The 14,042-nt window shown below is 43.4% G+C and overlaps 1 long non-coding RNA gene across 2 annotated transcripts in view; it reads left to right on the top strand.

Moving 5' to 3' along the window:
- The window catches only part of LOC144271935 (uncharacterized), a 66,781-nt gene that overhangs the window by 19,931 nt on the left and 32,808 nt on the right, over positions 1 to 14,042 (top strand). For both annotated transcript variants that reach the window (XR_013347458.1, XR_013347459.1), the window contains exons 3-4: positions 5 to 66; positions 2,874 to 2,980. This is a non-coding gene — a long non-coding RNA (uncharacterized LOC144271935). The remainder of the gene's footprint in view (positions 1 to 4; positions 67 to 2,873; positions 2,981 to 14,042) is intronic.

Below are 14,042 nucleotides of genomic sequence, written 5' to 3'. Positions count from 1 at the left end.
ACAGTACCTGAAGCGACAAAGAAAACATTTGTTGAACTCTGGGAGAAGAGGGTCCTGACCCATAAGGTAAGATTGCTGAAAGCATATAGTGCGAAACTTTGCTTGAATCTGATATGGTTTGTTAAATTTGGGAATAGTAAATGTCTTATCTTTATTTTTCTTGTAACCATTTCAGACTTCTATGCCTCATTATTTGTACTCACTTAAAATCTATCTTTGCAGTTAATAAACTTGTCTTATTGTTTTTTCTAATCCAGTGTGTTTAAATTGAAGTGCCTGGGGTAGCAAGTTATGTGCATATTATTCCCTTAAAGGAATATCGGATTCAAATGGTTTTATTGTACAGCAGAGGGCTGAGCAGAACAAGACATACGTTTCTGGGAGGAAAATCTGAGATGAGGGCTATGCTAGGGTCACCCTGCAGTATAACCAAGGCTGGTGAGAGCTGGAGTATAACCCAAGTATGGCTAGCAGGCTGCAGTTACACACAGACACTTGGTGTGGCATGCATGCTGGAAGGCTGTTTGTGAGTGGCCCAGGTGGGAGTTACTTCAGCAAGGCATTGTAAGGCAGCCAAGGTTGAAGGGCAAGGGTGACACAGCGGCTCATTAGTCTGGATTGTGGTATGTCACAATCATCATGTGGCCAATGTGATATAATATTCAGCAAATAATGCAATTTAATTATCTAGATTCTCAGGTGTGCCAGCAGAATCTGGCCCTGGAGACTAAGCCACTCACTCCCTGCTCTCAGTGCTGGGGACGTTTCTGTATCCTTGCTGGCAGGAGCCGTGCTAGGGAGAAGCCCCGGCAGGAGCCGCACTGGGGAGGGGGTGGAGAAGCCCCGGATCCCGGCAGGAGCCACGCTGGGTGGGGGGAGGAGAAGCCACGGACCCTGGCAGAACATGTGGGGCTGAAGTCTCCGGCTCAGGAACCCCAGCCACCCTAGTGGCAGAAGCTGCAGGGCTGAAGCCCTGACTCCACTCTGTGCGGAGCTGGACTGAGCCCCCCTCTCTCCCATCCCCACTGGGGAGCTGGCTCGCACTCTCTGGCTGTGGAGAAATTCAGCCCAAATGTACCCACATTGGTATCTCCATTTCCCCCATCATCACACAGCCATGAATGGATTTAGCCTAGGAGGCAGGGTCAGCATTAGTCCCATTTGGCAGGTGGGCTCTAGGGCACACAGAGGTGAAGTGACTTTCCCAAGGCTAAGCAGGAAGTCTGTGGCAGCAGAGAATCAAACCCAGAACACCTGAGCCTAAGGCCTGTGCATTAACCACTAGGCAACCTTCCCACCCAAGGAGGGGGAACCTCCTCTGCCGCTTTGAGTGGGTGGGTGGAAGCAGGCACTAGACAGAGTCACCAGGAGGTGGGGAGCAGAGAGAGGTGGGAAAAGGGACATGGGTGGGAAGCAAGAAGGGGGAAACATCAGGAGGGGGAGCAAGGACTTAGAGAAGAAACAAGAGAAAGGGAAAGGGGCAGGGAGAGCGAAAGGAAGGGAGAGGAGAAAGGGGCAGGGAGAGGGGAAAGACTCTCCAGTGCTTGTCCCTCCCATCCACCTTCTTCCCATAGCCATCAGTGGCCTCAGCTCCCAAACAGGCCCCAAGCAGGTATGAAGCCCAGAGCGAACGTAATGTCTTTAAACAGGGATGTTAGTGAAGACAGGTTGTAGCTGAGTGTAATGATTTTAATATACTGGAATTCATGATAATGTAATGATATATTTCATTACTATTTTAATAATGATTACATTGTTAAGATGCCAATGATAGACACACATTCAATAACAGAATATGAAAGAAGAGTATAAATATGCTGAAAATTGCCAGTTTTGGGGGGAGGCTGAGCCCCCCCAACACAAACACCTCACCTTCAAGGCAGGAGGGGGCAGAAGGGAGTGAGCAGTGGGCAGGATGCTCAGGGGAGAGGACCTAAGGGGAGGGGGAAGAGCAGGGGCAGGAAGAGGTGGAGTGGGGCGGAGTGGGGGCAGGGCCTCAGGGAAGGGGGCAGAGCTGGGATGGGGCACCCACCGGCAAAACCAAAAGTCAGCACCTATGTCAACAAGTATCAAATTCACCTGTGCAAAGGCCCTCTGCAGAGCTTAAAGTCTGGGAAAGAGGGCAGATGGTAGAGAGAGTTTCTGCAGCTCTTGTATGGAAGAGGGTTTAGCATTGACCTTAAAAATTTACTGTGTGAGAAGGTAGAGAGGGGACTAGGGAAGGAACAATTACATCTGTAACTACACAGCTCTGACTTCCTTTACACTCACATGGAATATGTGGCGTGACAGTAATAGTAGTTCAATTTGTAGGCGGGAGTAGTAGGTGCAGAGGAGCTTTGTTACAGCATACAAGTTGTTGTGCAGGTGGGGGCCATGAATTCCATCTCCCTTATTTACTCTGATCTTTTTTGCAGGAGGGGTGGTCTGTGTTTATGTGATGTACAGTCTGCGCTGGCTCAGTCATATGTTGCTCACTGATTTTCTTTTAATACAAGCAATAATCAATATTTCATTTCCAGTATCAAGCTAATTTGTTCAAATACGCAATCACAGCCTGAACATTTGTTTCTAATTAAATGAGACTGAGGTTATAATATAATTACCATGTCATAAAAATGACAAGAAGTTTAAGGCAAAATGAAAATATACCGTAAAGATACAGAGGAACAGACCCAGCTTATTTTATTAACGTATTATTCATTTCACTTAACAGTCAACCTCATAGGGAGAAAGCAGATTTGAAAACTTGAAATCTGTCTAGCTACATCTGATGGTCTAGATCCTGAAGTGTATCTTTGTAGTAATATTAAGGCTATATAGTGTTTAGCTTATATTTTTATTGATATTTAACAGTGTATATTTTTTTCTAGTATTTAAAACTAGGGATGCTCCTGAACCAAAAGAGATGGAGAACGAATACAAAGTAGGAAACAAAGAGAAAAGAGCAAGAACAGAGTCAGGTGATATCAGCAAAAAGGTAAAGCTGAGCAAGTTATATTGATGAAGTGCTAACATGGATTTGAAATGATTACTTGAAGTTGTTTTGTAATTTCTATGCTGAACATTTTAGCATGGAAATTTAACTACACATTGTGTTGTACTGTTGTCATGAAACAGTCATTCTTTTCTGATAACTTCCAAAAAGTACCTTAAAACCAAAATGCTGGAAGTAGTTATACTGCCAATTATTAGACCTCTGCTTTGTATGTATGAATATTAATTATTGCTGTAAAAATGAATGAGTAATCACACGAGATTCAGGCTCAGGAAGTCATCTTCAAGACTATTTCTCTAACAGTGACACTGATTTTGGGTCCCTCAATTTTTGGGTGACCACCATGAGATATTTTGGTTTTGATTTTCAGATATAATGACCACATTGATTTAACATATAGTTGTGGGTGTTCAACACTTCTGAAAATCAGATGCAGCATGTCTCAAGTTAAGCACTCAAAAACGGAGACACCCATAATCACCAGCCACTTTGAAAATTGTCATTGAAGGGCAATACTTCCATTGATTTCATTGGCCATTTAGACTAGGTCTAATTTAGATCAGGTTCTAACTAGGTCTAGTTTAGATCAGGTTCTAACCCTCTGGAATCCACAGGATCTACTTTGTAGTTGTTTGCCAGTTATCTGAAACAGCAATTAATTTTGTTTGTACAGGGATGTATAGGAAAATAATACATCTATCTTTGTTTTGCCTAATTATACCAAGTATGTAAAAACAGCAGATTGTAATTTGATCCACAGTATCAACAGTGTCAGCTGTGACCATCTTTTGTAAATTGTATTAGATTTTTTACTTTGTATTAGGAGTTTGTCCTGCAAGATGGTTGCATATGTCAGATTTGGTCATAACATATCATACGTATCATAAGAGCAGAAAAGCAATGATATTGTTTTATATATTGTGGGCATAGTGCTGCAGTTCCTTCTTAGGCAAAACGCCCTAATAAATTTTGCCCACATGCAAAGTAAGTTCTTATCTAACTCACCACTTCCTAGTCTTGTCATTGTTTAGGCTAGAAAAGTACACTAGTTTAACTAAATTGGTTCTAAAGTGATTTAGTTGAGCTGGTGCAGACACTTACTATAGATTCACTTCAACTGATTTAATGAGACAAGGTGGGTGAGGTAATATCTTTTATTGGACCAAGTGAACTTTAAGTCAGTGAATTACTTCTGTGTGTGGACAAGTCTACGTGGAGCTTCTGGATGAACCAGACTCTTTGGTGGACCATCCATTTGAAGCAGAAGCACAGAATTATGCCAAAGAGTTCAGAAAAGACAGGAATAAGTACTTTTGACAACCTTTACTGAAAAATACTGACATGAAACTTGTAACAGGAGCTAAGAAATGTAAACATAAATTCAAGAGGAGGAAAACTAATTAGCTAAGCCTTTTGGAATCAAAACTTATGTGCTTGTTTAGACTACATGTATTTCCAGGAAAATGGTAATGAGTCATAGCACATCATTTCCAGTGCTTTCGGACCCAATGAAACATATATAGGGGTTTACATTTTATATTTGTTTTCTATAACAAATGGCTAGGTGTGGGTAACATAATAGATGTTGAGTAATGATGTACGAATGAGAGATCATCTCAGCAGAGATACAGCAGACCTCCGTTTATCTGATCTAATTGGGACTGGGGCCAGATCAGATAACCAAAAATGTGGATAATCCAGAGAACATGAGAGTGCAAGGCTGCAGCACCATCTAGTGGTCACAGGAGAGATCACCTGCTTCTGGACCTGTGAGTGCTGGTTGTTTGGTTAATATGGAGAGCCCGATAAGTGTGATTCTACTGTATTTGTACTTCTGCCTGGGGAATCACGTGTAGGCATTTTTACTTTCATTGTAGTCACTTATGGCCCAATCCTGGAAGCCCTCTAGGCATAAAACTCCCATTCAACTCAACAGCAATTCCAAACATGGGGGCCTAATCCAAAGTCAGCTGAAGTCAGGGCACATAACAGCCTTTTCACCAGGCACTGCTATCTCCCTCACAGCTTTCCAGAAGCACATTCCACTGACATTCTGCAGTTACTCAGGCTAAAGTTAAATCTCTCCTTCCACTTGTACAAGTGTCCGGTGTAAGGCTTCATAAGCCAAGGAAGCAGAAAGTAAGTTGCATCTCCAAGAATGAATGGAGGCACCTTAATTCCATGAATGTCCACAGTGTTTTGAGGAGGAAAAGTTCCCTTGCTCACTCCAGCAAACAGGCATGATTTTCTAACGATAGTTGAATCATGGACCTTTCCAGACCACAGTACATTACAATTGATTCGTCTTCCACAGTGATCAAGCATGCCTTGCAGCTCCGTGGAGAAATACCCCTTCCTTATGATAAAGTCTCTGTGGCCTGGTTTGGGGACATAGAATAGGCGCATGTGTCCCATCAATAGTTCTTACATGGTTTGGGAGCCCCAGGCCATCAATAACCTCCCGTGCATTGCCAAGCTTTATGAAATGGCACAGTAGCACCCTCCTCATAGCATTGCAGATCCTCCTGACAACAGCCCTGACAGTTTCTTTACCAACACCAAACTGGTTAATTACTGACCAGTACCAATCAGACATGGTGAGCTTCCAGATGGTGATGGCAACACGTTTCTTCACACAGAAGGGTACTCTCATGTTAGTCTTGTGCTGTTGCAGATCTGGGATGATCTCTGCATAGATTTTTAGGAAAGTTGCTTTTATCATCCTGAAGTTCTGCATCATTACTCTCTCTCATCAGTAACTGTTAGTTGGCCGAGCACAAAAGCAGCACTCCACTGCGTACAGGTGCTCCTGGTACATGCCCTGTGAAAGTGACTGCTCAGTTTCATCCTCCTGCTTCTCCTTACCTTGTAGCCATACTGCCACAACATCAACATCCCCATGAAACCGCAGAGCCAAACCCATTGCCTACCTGACTCAAAATTCACATGCATCATCCTCTTCATATGAATGATTACCATAATCACAGTCCTCAGCACTGGGTGCTCCATGCTGCCTGATACCAGCTGGCAAATGGGACCAGCAAAATGAACGAATGGCAGGAGAGGAATCATGGGATTGTTAGTTTGACGCCAAGTCCTAGTATTCCTGGAGTTTACAGTATGCATCAGATGTATCATGTGAAAAAACATAGAACAGAGAGCAGAGTAATGGAACAGTGCACCATGAGATATCTGCCCAGAATGAAGAGCAGTAAATTTGATCTAAGGCAATAGTGTGTGGACACTATTATTAATAATGTATTATTATTACACTGTAATAAGTGCTGTGGATGCACTTCTGTTCACTACAGGTAAATCGCTGAATTTTAGAGCAAACAAATTACATCTTTGTAATATCCCCATGTAGACGTGGCTTAACTTTATGCTATTATTTTCTTCTGTCTTGGCTTATAGGTTAAGTTACAGCAAACTAATACCACTTTATTCCTGAGTGAGAGCATGCACACATGGATTTAACCCACGGTAACTTATGTGCATTGACTTCACCCTGTTAATTGATTTCCCTTAAGTTTCCTGAGTGTCCTCGTGTAGACACTCAAAACCAAACACAACTAAGAGCATGTTAGCTGGATTCTATTCCTTCTTGTATAGCAACAGAATTTTTTACTGACTTCCAATTACAGGACGAATTGGTTCTACCTGTGCAAACTTATTGATGGCAGCTTACGTATAAGAAGAGTTACTGATAGCTGACTTGAAGACACAGGGTTGCACAGGTGTCAATGATGGCCTAATTCAGCCTGCCAACCTTTATTACAGGTGTTAATGCATCAGAATGAAAGAACCCAATTTGACTTTGAGATTGCAGGGTTGGCAGTTAGAAATTTTTTTTTAACTTGTACAATGAGTACACTGGATACATAAGTCTTTGAGACAGACAATAAATATGGAACCCTACACTGCCATTTTGTAGAGCCAGAATAAAATTGCACTTCAGTGTGTTTAAAAAAAAAGCTTTTATTGATTAGAGCACATACTGAAATCCAGATTCTATTATAATTTATAATCTTATAAATTTTGACACTGAACCTGAATGTCCACAGGCAAAAAAAATATTTTTAAAAAATTACTGTGATGCCTTTTTCACAGTGACCTTAAAATTTGTCCCCTTTCTTTGTGATACTACAAGAGAGAAAATAAATCTGTTCATTCTTGTTCTTCTTAATTTGTATGATAGCTAGCACTTAATTATAGGTATAAAAATGTGATGTCTATAGTGATAGGGACAATGCATCCTGTAACTTGCATGGGTAAAGTTCAAGGGTCAGATTCCTCCACTGCTTGCACCTAAAATTCCCATTGATGTCAGCGGGAGTTCTGGATGTGAAAGTTATATTGGATTGGGTTCCCAGGCATACTGGCCATATATTGGATGAAAGGAGAGAACATGAACTGGGCAGAGAATTGCTGTTGAATGACATAAGAGCCCGTGCTAGCCTCGTTGCCATGGACAATATGCTGGTGTACTCAGTAATGGAGTATAGGACTCTGAACACAGTTCCTCCTTCCATGTGTTTCATTTATTTGGGACTGTTAAGAGGCTAATGGCCAAAATCCTGGTTCCATTGTAGTTGGTGGAAAAATACCCACTGACTTCAGTGGAGAAAGGTTTTCATAATGTGTATATCATTCAGTAGTCCAGGGGCTTATGTTCTAGAAATACATTCCATCTGTATAGGGATGACATTTCTGGACAATTTATATAATAGCTACCAATCAGCAGGATCATATAATAGAAATAAAGCTTCTTTGCTTCATTCTAGGATGGAAGTAGAACACTTTAAATATCAGAGGAGGGTTACTAGGTAGGCATTGTGACAGTTGCTTATGTAATTGGAGGTGCTATTTGAAACATCCAGTTTTTATATTTAATAGGCTAAGAAAAGATGTTACAACACATCCAGCTAAGATAAAAGCATCTTAAGTGTGTCCACCAATTTTGCACTCTCAACAAGCTAATCTATAGATATCTTAGATTTAGACTCTTTGGGGCAGTGACTGTATTTTTATTTGAGCATAAGCTTTCGTGAGCTACAGCTCACTTCATCGGATGCATACTGTGGAAAGTGAGGATTGTCTGCCTATGTAGACTCCCTCCTCAGGCCCTACGCTACCAGCACTCCCAGCTACCTTCGAGACACCACTGACTTCCTGAGGAAACTACAATCCATCGGTGATCTTCCTGGTAACACCATCCTGGCCACTATGGATGTAGAAGCCCTCTACACCAACATTCCACACAAAGATGGACTACAAGCCGTCAAGAACACTATCCCCGATAATGTCACGGCTAACCTGGTGGCTGAACTTTGTGACTTTGTCCTTACCCATAACTATTTTACATTTGGGGACAATGTACACCTTCAAATCAGCGGCACTGCTATGGGTACCCGCATGGCCCCACAGTATGCCAACATTTTTATGGCTGACTTAGAACAACGCTTCCTCAACTCTCATCCCCTAACGCCCCTACTCTACTTGCGCTATATTGATGACATCTTCATCATCTGGACCCATGGAAAAGAAGCCCTTGAGGAATTCCACCATGATTTCAACAATTTCCATCCCACCATCAACCTCAGCCTGCTCCAGTCCACACAAGAGATCCACTTCCTGGACACTACAGTGCTATTAAACGATGGTCACATAAACACCACCCTATACCGGAAACCTAGTGACCGCTATTCCTACCTACATGCCTCCAGCTTTCACCCTGACCACGCCACACGATCCATCGTCTACAGCCAAGCTCTGCGATACAACCGCATTTGCTCCAACCCCTCTGACAGAGACAAACACCTACAAGATCTCTATCAAGCATTCTTACAACTACAGTACCCACCTGCGGAAGTGAAGAAAGAGATTGATAGAGCCAGAAGAGTTCCCAGAAGTCACCTACTATAGGACAGGCCCAACAAAGAAAATAAGAGAACGCCACTAGCCGTCACCTTCAGCCCCCAACTAAAACCCCTCCAACACATTATTAAGGATCTACAACCTATCCTGAAGGATGACCCAACACTCTCACAAATCTTGGGAGACAGGCCAGTCCTTGCCTACAGACAGCCCCCAAACCTGAAGAAAATACTCACCAGCAACCACATACCACACAACAGAACCACTAACCCAGGAACCTATCCTTGCAACAAAGCCCGTTGCCAACTGTGCCCACATATCTATTCAGGGGACACCATCACAGGGCCTAATAACATCAGCCACACTATCAGAGGCTCATTCACCTGCACATCTACCAATGTGATATATGCCATCATGTGCCAGCAATGCCCCTCTGCCATGTACATTGGTCAAACTGGACAGTCTCTATGTAAAAGAATAAATGGACACAAATCAGATGTCAAGAATTATAACATTCATAAACCAGTTGGAGAACACTTCAGTCTCTCTGGTCACGCGATTACAGACATGAAAGTTGCTATATTACAACAAAAAAACTTCAAATCCAGACTCCAACGAGAGACTGCTGAATTGGAATTAATTTGCAAATTGGATACAATTAACTTAGGCTTGAATAGAGACTGGGAGTGGCTAAGTCATTATGCAAGGTAACCTATTTCCCCTTTCATAATGACAGCTTTCAGAGTAACAGCTGTGTTAGTCTGTATTCGCAAAAAGAAAAGGAGTACTTGTGGCACCTTAGAGACTAACCAATTTATTTGAGCATAAGCTTTCGTGAGCTACAGCTTATGCTCAAATAAATTGGTTAGTCTCTAAGGTGCCACAAGTACTCCTTCTCTATTTCCCCTTGTTTTTTCCTACCCCCCCCCCTTGGACCTTCTTGTTAAGCCCTGGATTTGTGCTGGAAATGGCCCACCTTGATTATCATACACATTGTAAGGAGAGTGGTCACTTTAGATAAGCTATTACCAGCAGGAGAGTGGGTTTGTGTGTGTGTGTGTGGGGGGGGGGTGAGAAAACCTGGATTTGTGCTGGAAATGGCCCAACTTGATTAACATACACATTGTAAGAAGAGTGATCACTTTAGATAAGCTATTACCAGCAGGAGAGTGGGGTGGGAGGAGGTATTTTTTCATGCTTTATGTGTATATAAAAAGATCTTCTACACTTTCCACAGTATGCATCCGATGAAGTGAGCTGTAGCTCACGAAAGCTTATGCTCAAATAAATTGGTTAGTCTCTAAGGTGCCACAAGTACTCCTTTTCTTTTTGCAAATACAGACTAACACAGCTGTTACTCCGAAACCTTTATTTTTATTGTATGTGTATATAGTGCTTAGCACATTAGGGTCCCCGTCCCATTATCTCTAGGTGCTACCACAATAGAAATACTTAATGATATTATCTGACTGCCTGATTTCTGAGTACACTTCTGTTGCTAGCCATCTAGATACCAGCATTTGCACCTGCAGTTAAGTGAGTCCACAGAATCAGAAGCTGCTTTTCAAAAGCAGCCTGTAGAGTGTGTTACCTTCCTTTTCCAAAATAGCTAGCAGCAGCTACAGCCGAGAGCACAGAGAGTGCTCTCATCACTCCCCAAATACAGGTTTGTGGTTGAAGGAAATCTTGTAGCTTTGTTTAGGTCTTACCAGAGTAGGATTCTTTTTATTTTTATTTTTGGGGGGAGGGCGGGGGGAGGGAGGAGGGAATCTTTTGTTCTAAAGGATGTCTGAACTGCGCCCAGATGGGCGTAGTTCCATGCTTGTCTTAGTGCTGCTCCGATTGGCCTTTTGTAAGCCTAAAAAATTAAAATTACGTAAGCTAGAGATCTAAAATGAATTTTAATTATGTCTGTTTAAACATTATTATGCTAGGCAGTAATCAAGCTGGCATTGCAAAATATTAATACAGCAAGAGAATAAAGGCTAAGTGAAAGCATTTATTGCTTTTCAAATGTTTATACCATTTAAAGAGGAAAAAAATGTGGAAAACTTCTTCTTGTGTCTAATGACTTTGCAGGCTCCAAAGTACACAAGGGAGCTGAATCCATTCCAAAGAAAAACCACAGGAATGCAAACATTTCACTAAATACAAAACAGTCCTGTTTTGACTTTCAAAAATTGTGTTATTGCAACATCCCTAAATTACCAAAAAGCTGGAAGTCTTCTATGTCCAAAAGTTGTGATGTGGGCCAAAGGAAATATTTTACTTAAAGTGTAGAGAAAAGCTAGTTATACTGTTTCAGCAAAGCCTAGGAGCATAATGTGATGTGTAAGCGGAAAAAAGAGCGACACATTTCCCCACAGTCCAGGAGCTAGAGGAGTAAATTCTGTCCTCAGTTATACCAGTGTAAGTCTGGAGTAACTCCATTGATTTCAGATTTCAGGCTCAGAATTTGGCCCTTTATATTACATAATTAGAAAAGCTTCAAGTACAGAAGTATCCAAAAAGAAATAGCCATATTGAACTCGAAAGCAAAAGATTAATTTCAGAGTGTATTAGGCCAGGTTTTGTACTGACTTATAGCCCATGCAAGTAGTTACTAAGTACCAGTGTCCTGCTAAGGAGCAGGATTATCAGTTCTCAGTAGTTGCTGGGTGAGTGTCATGCTATTAAAGTATGTTCAGCTCACTGAAAATCTTCTGTTGTTCTGTTTCTGTCTTTTTTCTTTGGTTGAGCGTGTTGCCACTCAGTATCCTGCTAGAGAGCTTTCGTAGGTTGAGTTTCTGTGAACTGGTATTAGCTGAAGACTTTATCTCATCATGACTATCATCATGACAAATCTTGAAGGGAAGTAACCTTCTTGAAGATTGAGTGCTGCCCAGATCAGTCTCTAGTTAGGTCCTTAAGATGATCTGCCTGGATATTCAATCAGTGTCCAGCATGGGTGACCTTATGCCACCAAAGCTTTTGGCACCCGTATAATCACCAAGCATATAGCAGCATTTTTTGGTCTTCCATTCTAGTATGTTAGTATCAAGAAAACTGCCAAAACCTCAGCAGTGCCGATGGAGATGATTTGCAGGTTCAGCTACGGATATTATTACTGATCTTTTCCTGCTACTTATAAGGAGCAGCTGATGACGGTGATGAGACTTGAGCATGTCAGTCTGGTCCTTTTCAGTCTTCCTCAGCCTCCATGTTTCACTGCTGTACAGTAGAGTTGATATAACTGTAGTTCTGTTCATCTACAGCTTCACAGTAAACTTGATGTCCAACATATCCACAGAGGCCGCTGAAGGCCCCAGAACGTGGCAGCAGCTTCTGCTATACAAGCATCCACATCTTTAAAACTGGACGCTGCTTGATGGTAATGACGAGGGACAGTTTATCTAGTTACATTTAAACTTTGGTTAAAAAAGTTTCCTAATACTTGCCTAATAGCAGTGGAGTGCCTGCCATTCTTCCCTATAGACTTCCTTTACTTTCCTGTACCAAAGCTAGCCTACTGCTGCCCAGTTTATTGTGGGATTATTAAACTATTGGGATACTCCAAAATACTTATCCCAGAGAACAGTCACTGCAGACGTGTCCTGTGCAGTCACCTTTCACCACTTCTTTGTCCAGAAGCTACCTACCTGTACAAGTAGTGCAGCACACTACAGAGAGTGCAGTTGCAAGTCATTTTCATAGCAAAGCTTTTCAACCAAAACCTATTGAAATGCCACAGTGTTCAGATGGCTGCTCCTTTGTGGATTTCTATACCTTTGCCTTTAAGCTGAGGAGCATATCAAGGCATAGCTGACAACTACCAAAGCAACACCAACATGTATTAATATTTGACTTAACAGCTGTTTGCACACTGTTGCAAGCGGGGGAAGGATGTGAGACATGCAAAAAACCAACCAAGGGTCACAATAGCACAGAGGTGGGCAAACTATGGCCCACGTGACCCTCCTGCCCGGCTCCTGGCCGGGGAGGCTAGCCCCCGGCCCCTCCCCTGCTGTTCCCCCCTCCCCCGCAGCCTCAGCTCACCGCACCGCCGGCCCAATGCTCTGGGGTGCAGGGCTGCGAGCTCCTGGGGCAGCGCAGCTGCAGAGACCAGCCTGACCTGGTGCTCTGAGCTGCGCAGTGGCATGGCGCCACCAGCCACCGGTGCTTCAGGCAGCACAGTAAGGGGGCAGGGAGCGGGGGGAGTTGGATAGAGGGCAGGGGAGTTTGGAGGGGTGGTCAGGGGGTGGGGATGTGGATACGGGTCAGGGTGGTCAGGGGGTGGGGAATAGGGAGGTTGAATGGGGGCTGGGGTCCTGGGGGTGCAGTCAGGAATGAGAGGAGGGGTTGGATGGGGCAGCAGGGGGCAGTCAGGGATGGGGAGTCAGGGCGGGGTGGATGGGGCAGGAGTCCTGGGGGGGCCATCAGGGGACAGGGAACGGGGGGGTTGGATGGGGTAGGAGTCCCAGGGGGGACATCAGTGGGTGAGAAGCGGGGGGGGGGGTCAGATAGGGGTTGGGGGCCGGGCCAAACCTGATTGTTTGGGGAGGCACAGCCTCCCCTAACCGGCCCTCCATACAATTTTGGAAACCCAATGTGGCTCTCAGGCCAAAAAGTTTGCCCGCCCCTGCATTGCCTGTTACTATATATCCATTCTACCAGGACATGGACAGAATCCTCAGTAAAGATCCAACCTGGCAGTAGATAATACCAGAGCTCATCGGAGAGCCTTGTCTGGGTGAAGAAGAGAGCTAGAAGGAGGAAGATGAGAATGAGATCGACCTTACCAGCCAGGAACTGTTTGCCGAGGTGGCAATAGAAGCTCCAGAGGATTATCTGACTTTGCCAGAGGCAGAATACACAAGTGATGCAAAGCAAAACTGCAACTACTATCCTTAAACGTTTGCAGGATGACCATACTCAGCAGTTAAGCAATCAGTGTAAATCGCACCAACTGATTTCTTGAATGTAGACAAGAGCTACAGGGTTGGTGAGCTGGAAGACAAGGCTCAGAGGGGAGGAAGGAGGCGGCATGTACCATAATACACTCAGATTTGCCTTACACTTCTTTCACCAACACCATGGCTGAAACAACATGCTACTTAGAGGGTACCCTAACAGTATATACAAGTTTATATTGTCAGTTTGCTAGCTACAGGCAGTTCGTTTGGCAAAT

Source organism: Eretmochelys imbricata, chromosome 11, assembly GCF_965152235.1.
Source record: "Eretmochelys imbricata isolate rEreImb1 chromosome 11, rEreImb1.hap1, whole genome shotgun sequence".
NCBI lineage: Eukaryota > Metazoa > Chordata > Testudines > Cheloniidae > Eretmochelys > Eretmochelys imbricata.
The sequence above is the reverse complement of the archived record's forward strand: the minus strand, read 5'-3'. Positions and strand labels throughout refer to the sequence as shown.